Raw genomic sequence first — 11691 nt, 5'->3', positions numbered from 1 at the left:
TACAGTAAACACAAGTTTCATTCACTCTGCTGCGCATTATAGCACCAAATTAATAAAAAAATCACAATATATTGACCCGCGTTCCATCATACGCACAATTGTGATGGCGTAAGATGAATGCAAATGCACCATGGTTCAATAGATTAAGCAAGTGTGAAACCAGACTAACGCTGCGGGGGAACTATCGCCAAAGTCCCTTTCAAGGAAAGTCTGTTCACTCTGCGGCCATATTTGCAGCGCCTCTGGGCAGCTATTTCGGGCATCCAAGACCAAGTCCTATCTATTTGAATGGGGGAATCCTGAAATATCAAATAGCATTGAAAAAGCTTATTTTTCAGCTAGACAAGCCAATGCCCATGTGCAGTCATAAGCACGACTCTCAGATTTCTATGGAAACTGGAGCTTCTAACGGATGATGCAATGACTTTACCAATCAGCGATTGGCTCTTTACTTAGAAGGCAGGACATATTCCGACATATTGTGCGTTGCAGCAAAGTCCCTTTCAAGGAAAGTCTGTTCGGCCATATTTGCAACGCCTCCGGGCAGCTATTTTGGGCATCCAAGACCAAGTCCTATCTATTTGAATGGGAGAATCCTGAAATCTCAAAAACTGCTTGCTGAACTCACAATTAAATAACATATTTCAAATCAGCAACAAAATCTGACATGAATCGTCCCATAAACGTCGTTTCTTATATGTTTAAATAGCATTAAGAAGCTTATTTTTCAGGCAAGATCAGCCAATTCGCATGTGCAGTACTAAGCACGAGTCTCAGGTTTCTATGGGAATTGGAGCTTCTAATGGCAGCTGCAGTGACGCAATGACTTTATCAATCTGCGATTGGCTCTTTTAATTAGAAAGCGTGGCGTATTCCGCAATATTGCACGTTGCAGTTTCTACCATTCACAAGTAATAGGAGTGAATCTATAGTCTTTGCTTTCGAACACAGACTTGGAGCACAATAAACATGCCCAGTGTGAAACCCCTCTCTTTCATACACTTCCAGGAATTAGCAAATAGATGAGGTGTCTGAATGCATAATTACATACAGTACTAGTTTCAGCTGTTTTTACCAATTTAATTAAAGTGAAAAAGGTCCAAAACAACTGGACTCACTTGCACTTAATTGTATTAAATGTGCACATGCAGTGTACTTCTAATTTTAAAAAGTAATTTGAAAAATGGTAAAATACAGATAACATAAGCATAATATAATAATACTGAAATAAAAGGCCATTTTTATTTAAGAGCAGTTTGTAACAATGTCAAATTAAAAGTTTTATTTTAAAATACATTTTTAAATAATTGTTTAAATAATCTTTAACACCCGTTTTGATGTGACATACTAAAGCACATGTAAAGTACTTAATTTTTAATAATTTAAACTGTACTGTTATTCAATATTAAATTTTTAATATATTTTAAATGTACAGAATTACAAATGCATCATTACAAATATGTAATTACAAATACATTTAAAAACATGACATTCAAGTTTCAATAGAAATGACATTTAAAGTATATTCAGTTTACCATAAATGCTTGTCAGTACATTCGGCTGTACAGTTTAACCATATTTCAAAGAAAGTAGAAGTAATTATGAAATTACATATGTACTTAATTGCCTTAATTGTACTCTAAATGTCTTTAATATAAGTTAATACATTTCAATTTAACTGCAATTTACATGCAATTAAGTGTCCATAAATATTGTATTTAAATTGCTTATATCAGTAATTCTTTAAAGTATTATTTACATAATAAGTACTCTTTTTATCATTTTAAACCAAGTGTCTCACTTTACCAATATTCGCCCAACCAGATGAGTAATTGGCACATTGGCAATGTTCTCATCTGTTTTTTTTGTTTTGTTTTGTTTTTTTACAAATATCTTCCCTTACTCAAGCAAGAACATTATGTTTAGTTGCTACATTTAAATTGTGTTTGAACCAGGATCACTATGACTGTAGTGTAATTTGTTCTTCAGCGTTTTCCACCAGCATCTTTCATGTGCTTCTAAAAGCCTGGCCATGAAACTGTTTTGAACTCATTTGCATTGGCTGGAAGGCTGTCTTGAATATTTTAGTCATACTCATGTTCTCTCTCTTTATCATGCACACAACACATTTTTGTCTTTTATCCATGCCTTCAATGCGAAGATTTCACACCTTCACAGTTTGCAGTGCTGTCAAGGAAATTTAATGATTTGCTATTACCCTTAATTAATTCTGGAGACAAAACATCATCTAGTTGCAAGTTTTTGTATTCAGGATCTAAACCTCTTCCACAGCAATATCTCTAAATATGGTTGCATGTTAAAAATTGTTTGTTTGCACACTCCGCGGCTTAAAGAAACATCTGGACTGCTATCCTCAAGAGATTTGTTAGAAGGTTGTTGTTTGTTGCTGCTTCTCAGAGGACAGCTGTAATGTTCTCTAGGTTGTGCATATAAGGCACTTGTGTATTATCATTACAAACACCCCAGCTATTGACATTAATTAAATGAGCCCACAGGGTGACAACAATTCAACTAAAATTGATCTAGATCTCATTTCACAACATCACAACATTCATTCATGTCACCAAAAATCAACAACTCTCACTGAAAAAGACTGACAAATGGGAGCAATTTTATGGGGGGGGGTGGGGCTTTAAATCGGTAATCTAATCTACAAAAGCTACAACTTCGATTCATAATATATGTTGTAATGTTAATGTAATTCGACCATAAATGTTATGTTGTGTAATGGTAAATTACGGAAGAGGATTAGGGCCAAGCAATAATAAATAAAAAATAAAACCATCTCGAGATTAAAGCTGTTAAATTTCGAGAAAAAAGTCAAAATAAAATGGTGAGAATAAACTCGTTAAATTACGTGAAAAAACTCGTTAAATTTCGAGAAAAAGGTCGAGATAAAATGTTGAGAATAAACTCATTAAATTACGAGAAAAAACTCGTTAAATTTCAAGAAAAAAGTCAAGATAAAATTTTGAGAATAAACTCGTTAAATTACGAGAAAAAAACTCGTTAAATTTCGAGAAAAAAGTCGAGATAAAATGTTGAGAATAAAGTCATTAAATTACGAGGAAAAAAAGTTGTTAAATTACGAGAACAAACTCATTAAATTTCGAGAAAAAAGTTGAGATAAAATGTTGAGAATAAAGTCATTACATTACGAGAAAAAACTAATTAAATTACGAGGAAAAAGTCGTTAAATTACGAGAACAAATTCGTTAAATTAAAAGAATAAATTCGTTAATTTAATGACTTTATTCTCAACATTTTATCTCGACTTTTTTCTCAAAATTTAACGAGTTTGTTCTCGTAATTTAACGACTTTTTTCTCGTAATTTAATGACTTTATTCTCAACATTTTATCTCGACTTTTTTCTCGAAATTTAACGGGTTTTTTCTCGAAATTTAACAGCTTTAATCTCGAGATGGTTTTATTTTTTTATTATTGCTTGGCCCTAATTTTATAATTCCGTAGTAAATAAAGCTATAGATTGTAAAAATTAAACATTTCTCATCTATAAAGCATATAGCTTATAAAATACAGTTAACTTATTAGCTTATTAATTATTATATTACCATTGATCAGTTGGTTAGTAAATCCAAATAATAAAATGCAAAACAATACAATTTTAATACATTACTGTTTAAAAGCTTGTGGTCAGAATTTATTAGAATGATTTTTGAAGGAACATGTGACACTAAAGACTGGAGAAATTATGCTTTGACCTCACAGGAATAAATTACATTTTAAAATATATTAGGTTTAGGGTTAACTTAAGGGTTAGTTCACCAAAAAATGAAAATTCTGTCATTAATTACTCACCCTCATATGAGTAATTATTGGCCGGCTCCTGCTTCAGCATCACAAGCATGCGTCATGCTTCTCACGTGAACAGGGTCGGCCAATAATGAGTCGGCATTCTGACGTAGAACCTGGAAGTGCTGAATATAAACAACATAGGAGAATGGCACAGAAGACAAGATATTGTTGAATAAAGTCATTATTTTTGTTTTGTTTTTGCACACAAAAAGTATTCTCATCGCTTCATAAAATTAAGGCTATTGTAACAATGTCTTACATAAAAAACGCTCTCGGATTTCATCAAAAAATATCTTAATTTGTGTTCCGAAGATGAACAAAGGTCTTACGGGTGAGAAACAACATGACGGTGAGTAATTAATGACAGTATTTTCATTTTTGGGTGAACTAACCCTTTAAGATTCAGCCTTGGTAAGTATAAGAGACTTCTTAAAAAAAACATTTTAAAAAACAGTAGTGGATTCACCCATAAATGCTCACCTGTTGTACAATACAACAGGCTACAATGCTAACACACCATAGTAGAAAACTGATAGCTTACCTGCTACAATTACAAATAGCCATCCCTGGCTCTGCTACACAGACCCTTTCGACCGGCGAATCCGATTGTTGACACCAGTGCAGGCGAGATAGGTCTACAGTAACTTCTGAAATGCAGAGTTAGCAGAAAGGATCATGGCATTGATGAATGTTGTCCTGCATGTCTCAGGTAACATTGGCTAATGAGATATTGTTTCTATTTAGCCACACAAGGTGGCTTACAAAACTGATGATGTGTCCTGGAGATTCACAGTCAATGCCAATGAGGAATCGTCTCCCTCAGGCTACAGATATGCTGGGTCATTGTTTCTATATTCTAGGTACCTATGGCTCAATGTCACCAACTACTCTAAATACATAACTTAACATTACATGATTAAGTTTCTCTTACAGTTGCAGACTTCGGCGAAAGCAACAAATGACCTGAGAGCACAGATGAAAGCTAACTACTTCTTTACATAAAGTATGAGCTGAGCACTAAAGATCCCTCACTACCATTTTAGTTGCATAATGTAAGTCTACGAAAATGCATTTTCTAAATTGTTTAGCTAAATTGCTTTGTGCTTGTTCCAGTAAAAGGCTTTTTGCTTTAGCTGTTATGGTTTTTGTAATAAATGGTACCAAAATCATTAATATGTAAAGCAAATTTTGACCTCACAATCAACCTTCACTCCAGAGCTTGCTAAAGTCCAGAGAAACTAGTATAACTGACATTATCTCCATATCACTACTCTGCTTTTTATTTAATTGTTTATTATTTTTTAATAATAATAACTATTATGTATTTATTTAAAGAGTTTTTGGAAAACACTAGAACTGGGGTGTCCAAACTCGGTCCTGGAGGGCCACTGTCCTGCAAAGTTTAGCTTCAACTTGCCTCAACACACCTGACTGGAAGTTTCTCATATGTCTAGTAGACCTTGATTAGCTGGTTCAAGTGTGTTTAATTGGGGTTGGAGCTAAACTCTGCAGGACAGTGGCCCTCCAGGAGCAGGATTGGACACCCCTAGAACAATGTTATATATTTTGTCGACTTGTGTACTTACATTATTCCATATGTTTCCAACAATGTTTAAATCAGCAATTTTAACCAGTGTAACAAACCGTGTCATTGCGTCGCCTGTCAATGACGTCATATCCGCGTTACCCTCAATTTCCACTTTTACTTCCACAGAAACCATGGAAACACCAAATACCCTTTAATATATTATGTGTTTTATTAGACAGGTGAGCAACTGTTTGGATACCTTTATCGACAGAAAACTAATAATTATCATTGTTGCATCTCTTGTTTTCTTGATTTACTGCAAGTACCATGTTTTTACCATGCCTCAGAGACAATGCTATTTTGTCATGTAGCTAACAGCATAATCAGAAAGAGCTTTATTTGTAGTATACCTATTTAGCAACACAAGTCATCCAGCTTTTATTAACATTATATTTTAAAGGATTAGTTCTTCAGAATGCCTTTATTAACCCCCTGGAGCCATGTGGAGTACAAGTTTATGATGGATGGATGTACTTTCTTCATCTCATACTTGTGACCCCTGCTCACTGCCATTATAAAGCTTGAATGCGTCAGGATATTTATTAATATTTCTCTGATTGTGTTCATCAGAAAGAAGAAAGTCATATACACCTAGGATGGCTTGAGGGTGAGTAAAGCTTGGGGTAATTTTCATTTGAAAGTGAACTAATCCTTTAATATCGATCTAGCTTACTGCAATGTACAGCCAGTGTCTCATACTAGCCACCGAGCGAACGCACAGACTAATGTTATAACAACTTCCAACACACTCAAATGTAGTTTTAGTGTGATTGTTTTCACTAAGTAAAACAGTGCTGCGTTACCCCACAATCTTAATTAATGAAATAAAGTGACCTGAATGAGTAGTAATTCAGCACTTGCAGCTATTTCATTAGAATAAAACAAAATGATGTGAATTCAAGCAACATGTCCTCCAACCAATACGCCTATATAGGTTGTTTGTCACTTCCCTGAAATACAACCCATAGGAGCGTCTATCCTATCGACAACAGAACACTTTCATTTTAATTCATGAAATATGACCCATATGAGTGTTTACTAACGCCACTAACGACAACAGGACACTTTGATTTTAATGCATAGTTTCCTTTTATCTGCGTCGTATTTCGGGTTTCACGTAGCTCAATTGGCAGAGCACTGCAAAAACAATATGCAATCATGTGATCATGCGATTGTGGGTTCGATCCCAGGCAACGCATGTGCTCATAAAGTGTAAATGCACTATAACTCACTAAGGGTAGTGTAACACAGTTTGTATATACGGGAAGAAGGAGGCGGGAACCGGCGAACGTTCAAACAATAATCTTTAATAAAATAAACAAAGAACAAAACGAAAGAAATGCCGGCAGACCCTCGCGGACGTCTGCCGGCCACACAAACATAATAAAACATAAAATGAAGTCCAGGCCTGGTCCTCTCTCGTCCTTCACGGTCGTCGCTCCTCCTATTATGCTCCCGGAGCTCCTCCGTGAGAGACTCAAGGCCGGTGCGCCTCCCAGGTGATGCTCGTTATCACTTGCGTCACCGGCCTCGCGCCGTTCCCTCACGGCTCTCACCCGCCCTGGTCGCCACATACCCCCATCGCCCCTCGCAGGCCGGGGGGGTACTCCCGAGACTGCGCTCTACTCCCCCGCGGGGCCTGTCTCGGCGGCCGCAGCACCTGGGGGTAAGGACAGACGAGACGAGAGAAAGGAGACGGAAGCAAGGGGAGCGACAGGACGAGAGAGGGGAGAGAGGAAAAAGAGAAAAAAAAAAAATTCTGGGTCCGGTTCCCAGACACACTGCCGCTCGGTCCTCAGCCAGCCGGGAGGCTCTTCCTCGCGGTGCCATGCGGTGGCACTGGACGCTCGATGGACGGCCCGATCCTCGACCGCCTCCTGGCAGCCGGCGATGGCTCCTCCGGTTGAGGGCAACCAGCAGCGAGTCCCCCGTCCCCTGCTCCTCCCCTTCATGGCGGATGGCAGCAGGCTCCAGCCCACGGCGGACGGCGGCGACTCCTCCGCTCCCTCCTGGACGGCAGCCACCCCACCTCGTCCCAGGAGCACGGCATCCGGGTCTCCGTCCCACCTTTCACAAGGCTCCAGTACCACCGCCTCGGGCAGCCTCTCGCGGTCTTCACTCCCGCGCTGCCCGAACTCCGCAGCACCGCGATCCCCCTCAGCAGCGAGGGCTCTCCGACAGCATGTCCTCCTTCCTCCCGGGTTTCGGCACCAATGTAACGAGGTCAGTAGATGTGGGAAGAAGGAGGCGGGAACCGGCGAACATTCAACAAAACTCTTTAATAAAATAAACAAAGAACAAAACAAAAGTAATGCCGGCAGACCCTCGCGGACGTCTGCCGGCCACACAAACATAATAAAACATAAAATAAAGTCCAGGCCTGGTCTTCTCTCATCCTTCACGGTCCTTTTATGCTCCCGGAGCTCCTCCGTGAGAGACTCAAGGCCGGTGCGCCTCCCAGGTGATGCTCGTTATCACTTGCGTCACCGGCCTCGCGCCGTTCCCTCACGGCTCTCACCCGCCCTGGTCGCCACAGGTAGGTTTAGGGGTGTGGTGGTTGTAGTCCTTATTAAAAAAATGAGTTTTGCTAAATGGAAATAGGACAAATGGTGTAAAAATTTGATTTTGAAATTTTGATTGGTAACGACAGTCATACGTCATTTCATGACGACAGACGTAACACGACACTGTCATTATTTTTATGCCAGCTAGAGGGTGCATGACTTTAAAATGTAAATATAGGTTGTAATAAGGTGGTTGAAAAACAACCTATAGGTTCTTTTTCTTTTTTTTTGGAGAACAGTCTCAATTCAAGTGATCAAATGTAACTGTAACAAAGTTGAAGTTCAGGGAAGAAGGAGGCAAATGTTAAACGTAACTTTAATTGTAAATTAAATATAAACAACAAAGTGAAACGAGAGGCAGAAGCCAACTGTGGCATAAGCATAATAAAAACAGCGGTTGTACTTTATTTTACAGTATGTGCACTTACGTGTACTTACAGTGTATTTACCTAAGATAGTACTACGTGGGTTAAGGTTAGGGGTTCAGGGTTAGTACCTAGTTATTACCCAGTTATTATAATATATATACTACATAGTGTGTACAGGGGGAACAGGACTGTAAAATAAAGTGCTACCAAAACAGCACCGTAAAATGTCCCAGGCTCTCGGCCCCGCCCTGCATCATACCACAATAGTGTTAATAAAACTTTAATACATTAGCTCACCCATGAATATGATTTCTGCCTGAGTCCTGTCAGATTGCTTTCCATTGGCTGTGGATGTGAAGAAGACAACTCCCATGATTCCATGCTCATTCATCGCATCATCAAGCAACACCTTTGTTACTGTTCTTAATAAGAGACCTCTAGTGGCGAAGCTTACATACTGTCCCTTTAATAAGAAATAAATAATTACACAATAATTTATTTAAAAAATACTATATTTCACACAGTATTTTCGAACTGGGTTTTGTTGTGACCTTCTTTCCTTATTAAAATGTTACCCACATTGCTAGTGACAGTCGTTAAATCATGGTATATGGTGGCTGTTATCTGTTCAGGACAACTCTTGAGCGAGGTTAAAAGAACATTACCTCTCAAGGTGCATAACTGCAAGACATTCATCATGCTAATATAAAACCTCACTGATCATCTAGCGTGGAGACAGGGCTGAGGGTCTCAGAGTGTGATAGAATCAATCACCATCATAGCCGAGATGTTTCCTCATTATGCACGGGGTGCTCCAACACCACAGAGCATTATAAAAAAATAACATCCCACAAGTACCACATCATTCCCATATTCTGCGCTGAAACTGATCTTTTATATTTATCTAGGACCACACTCCCTTACCAGAGAACTAATCACATCTATTGTTGGAGAGAACCTCAAAATGGTCTCAGTAAATGGACAACTTCCTCAATCTCCCAACCTAATCGAGGCATATCAGCCAATGCTGCATTTTCATGCTTTTCATAGGGAAAAAAATAACATAAATCAAAATGTGTTCATGATTATTACAATCTGTAATGGTAGGAAAACCATTAGCGAGAGATGAGCGCTGCTCTGCAGGAGCTGAGAATGATAAATTAGGATTCTAATTCTTGAAAATCTATATTTCTTGCTTTGAAAAATTGTTGAATATTCTGAAATGTTTCAGATGGAAATTAAATCTACTATAATAACAACAACAACAACAATAACAGTAATAATAATAGTAGTAGTAGTAGTAGTAGTTATAAAAATATATTTAATTATTAATGTCAATTATTAATAAGAATAAACAAATCTATTATAAATCTAGCTTTCTAAATAAATGTATGTACAGCAAACAGGACATTGGTACCAGAGCATAGTTTTAAGTGTCTGTGCTTGCAACAAATTATTGTTGTTAATATTATTAAGCAAAAATGTCAATTATTACTTATTTAAAATAATTTATCATTGTTATTTTAATAAATAATAATCAATTCCTATAAATACTACTTCTATGCTGTTGAATATTTGAATATTATCTATAGTTTCTATGGATTCTTCTCTGCTTCCTTCACCACTGTTGAGGAGTATCCTCCACTGTAAATGATCTAATCACATGATGCTGTTTGAAGCATCATCGTCATGACAACAGCCGTCACTTATTTGGTCACAGATCTGTCAGGCTTCTACATACTGTACAATAAGAACCTGGCGAATAAATGGTCCTCACTACAACCATTTTCTCCTCAATTTGTTAAGTGAACATAATAACCATCACACTAAAAAAAAAGGGCAGAAATACTGAGCAGACTGTTCACATACTCTTCTACCATAAACACTGCTTATTTGAGCATCAAATCTCTCCACATCAGCTGTACTAAAAGTGGAATTATTATACGAACACGATTTGTTTATTCAATGTGTGATGCTAATGTTTCTCCGGCTTGGCATAGCAAAAAAATCTGACCCATAAAACAGTAGTGCTGGGACATTTTCCATAACACACTGGCTCAGCTAATGCACACAAATCAGCTCTGCGCCATAAAACCTCACTCATAACACTAGTAAACACCACAATGTGAGCAGAGGGAATAGTGTGTTCACACTAGGCCACCAAACCACAAAGCTAGCCATCGATGCATGGCTCTGAATAATGAACGACTGCTAACGGGAGTCTGAAGCGAATAAAGACACAACAGGAGCATTTCTGCCTCATTCTGAGTGTTCCAGCTGACCACAGCATCAATAAATCTGACATGCCCACCAACACTTCCATTAAATTCCTCACTGGCAGCAGAGGGAAAAAAAGATCTACGGCAACACGAGCTCACACATAACAAGGGTGCAATCTCCAGAGTAGCTGGAATCCAGGATATGTTGTGTGTCCCTGCACTCACACAGATCAATGAGCACTTGCCGTAGGCGCAACCCTTTGCACCAAAACAACAGGAAAAAGAACCTACGCAACAATTGTTCTATAAACTCTGGTGGCAAGTTGCTCTTGGGTGAAGCCTTCTTCAAAACAGAAATGAAAAACTAACAATCTACAGAGCAAATCATATTAATATCATTTCCGTTAAGTCCTATAATATTTAAAGTAAAAATAAAAGTCAAAATTTTTATACAAATGTTCTACTATTCACTGTTCTAAAGTGGCCATTCACACAAATTTTGTTTGCGCCATATTTTACATGTATTTATTTGGCTGATTAATGATGTCAACCAGCCAATCAATAAATCCATCAATAAATCAATCAATCAATCAATCAATCAATCAATCAATCAATCAATCAATCAATCAATCAATCAATCAATCAATCAATCAATCAATCAATCAATAATTCAATCAACCAACCAACCAGACAATCAACCAACCAACCAACCAACCAACCAACCAACCAACCAACCAACCAACCAACCAACCAACCAACCAACCAGACAATCAACCAACCAACCAATCCACAACCAAATCAATCAACCAATCAACCAACCAACCAACTATCCAACCAACCAACCAACCAACCAACCAACCAACCAACCAACCAACCCACAACCAACCAACCAACCAACCAACCAACCAACCAACCAACAACCAACCAACCAACCAACCAACCAACCAACCATCAATCAATCAATCAATCAATCAATCAATCAATCAATCAATCAATCAATCAATCAATCAATCAATCAATCAACTAAAAAAATGTTTGGGTAAAAAATGTTTGGGTCAAACATGGACAAACCCAGCTGTTGGTTTAATTTTTTAAACCCAGCCATTAGTTTAAA

At 37.9% G+C, this 11691-nt stretch overlaps 1 long non-coding RNA gene across 1 annotated transcript; it reads right to left on the bottom strand.

Annotated features, from left to right (window-relative positions):
- Window positions 1–1333: 1333 nt before the first annotated feature.
- On the bottom strand, window positions 1334–11201 carry LOC125258493. The gene is made up of 4 exons (XR_007182635.1): window positions 8656–11201; window positions 4380–4485; window positions 3842–3960; window positions 1334–2187 (listed from the first exon to the last, which is right to left on the bottom strand). It is a non-coding gene; the product is annotated as an uncharacterized LOC125258493 (long non-coding RNA).
- Between the last annotated feature and the right edge of the window lie 490 nt (window positions 11202–11691).

Source organism: Megalobrama amblycephala, linkage group LG22 (genome assembly GCF_018812025.1).
Source record: "Megalobrama amblycephala isolate DHTTF-2021 linkage group LG22, ASM1881202v1, whole genome shotgun sequence".
In the NCBI taxonomy this organism is placed as follows: Eukaryota; Metazoa; Chordata; class Actinopteri; order Cypriniformes; family Xenocyprididae; genus Megalobrama; species Megalobrama amblycephala.
Note: the sequence above shows the minus strand (reverse complement) of the source record. Positions and strands in the feature narration are given on the sequence as shown.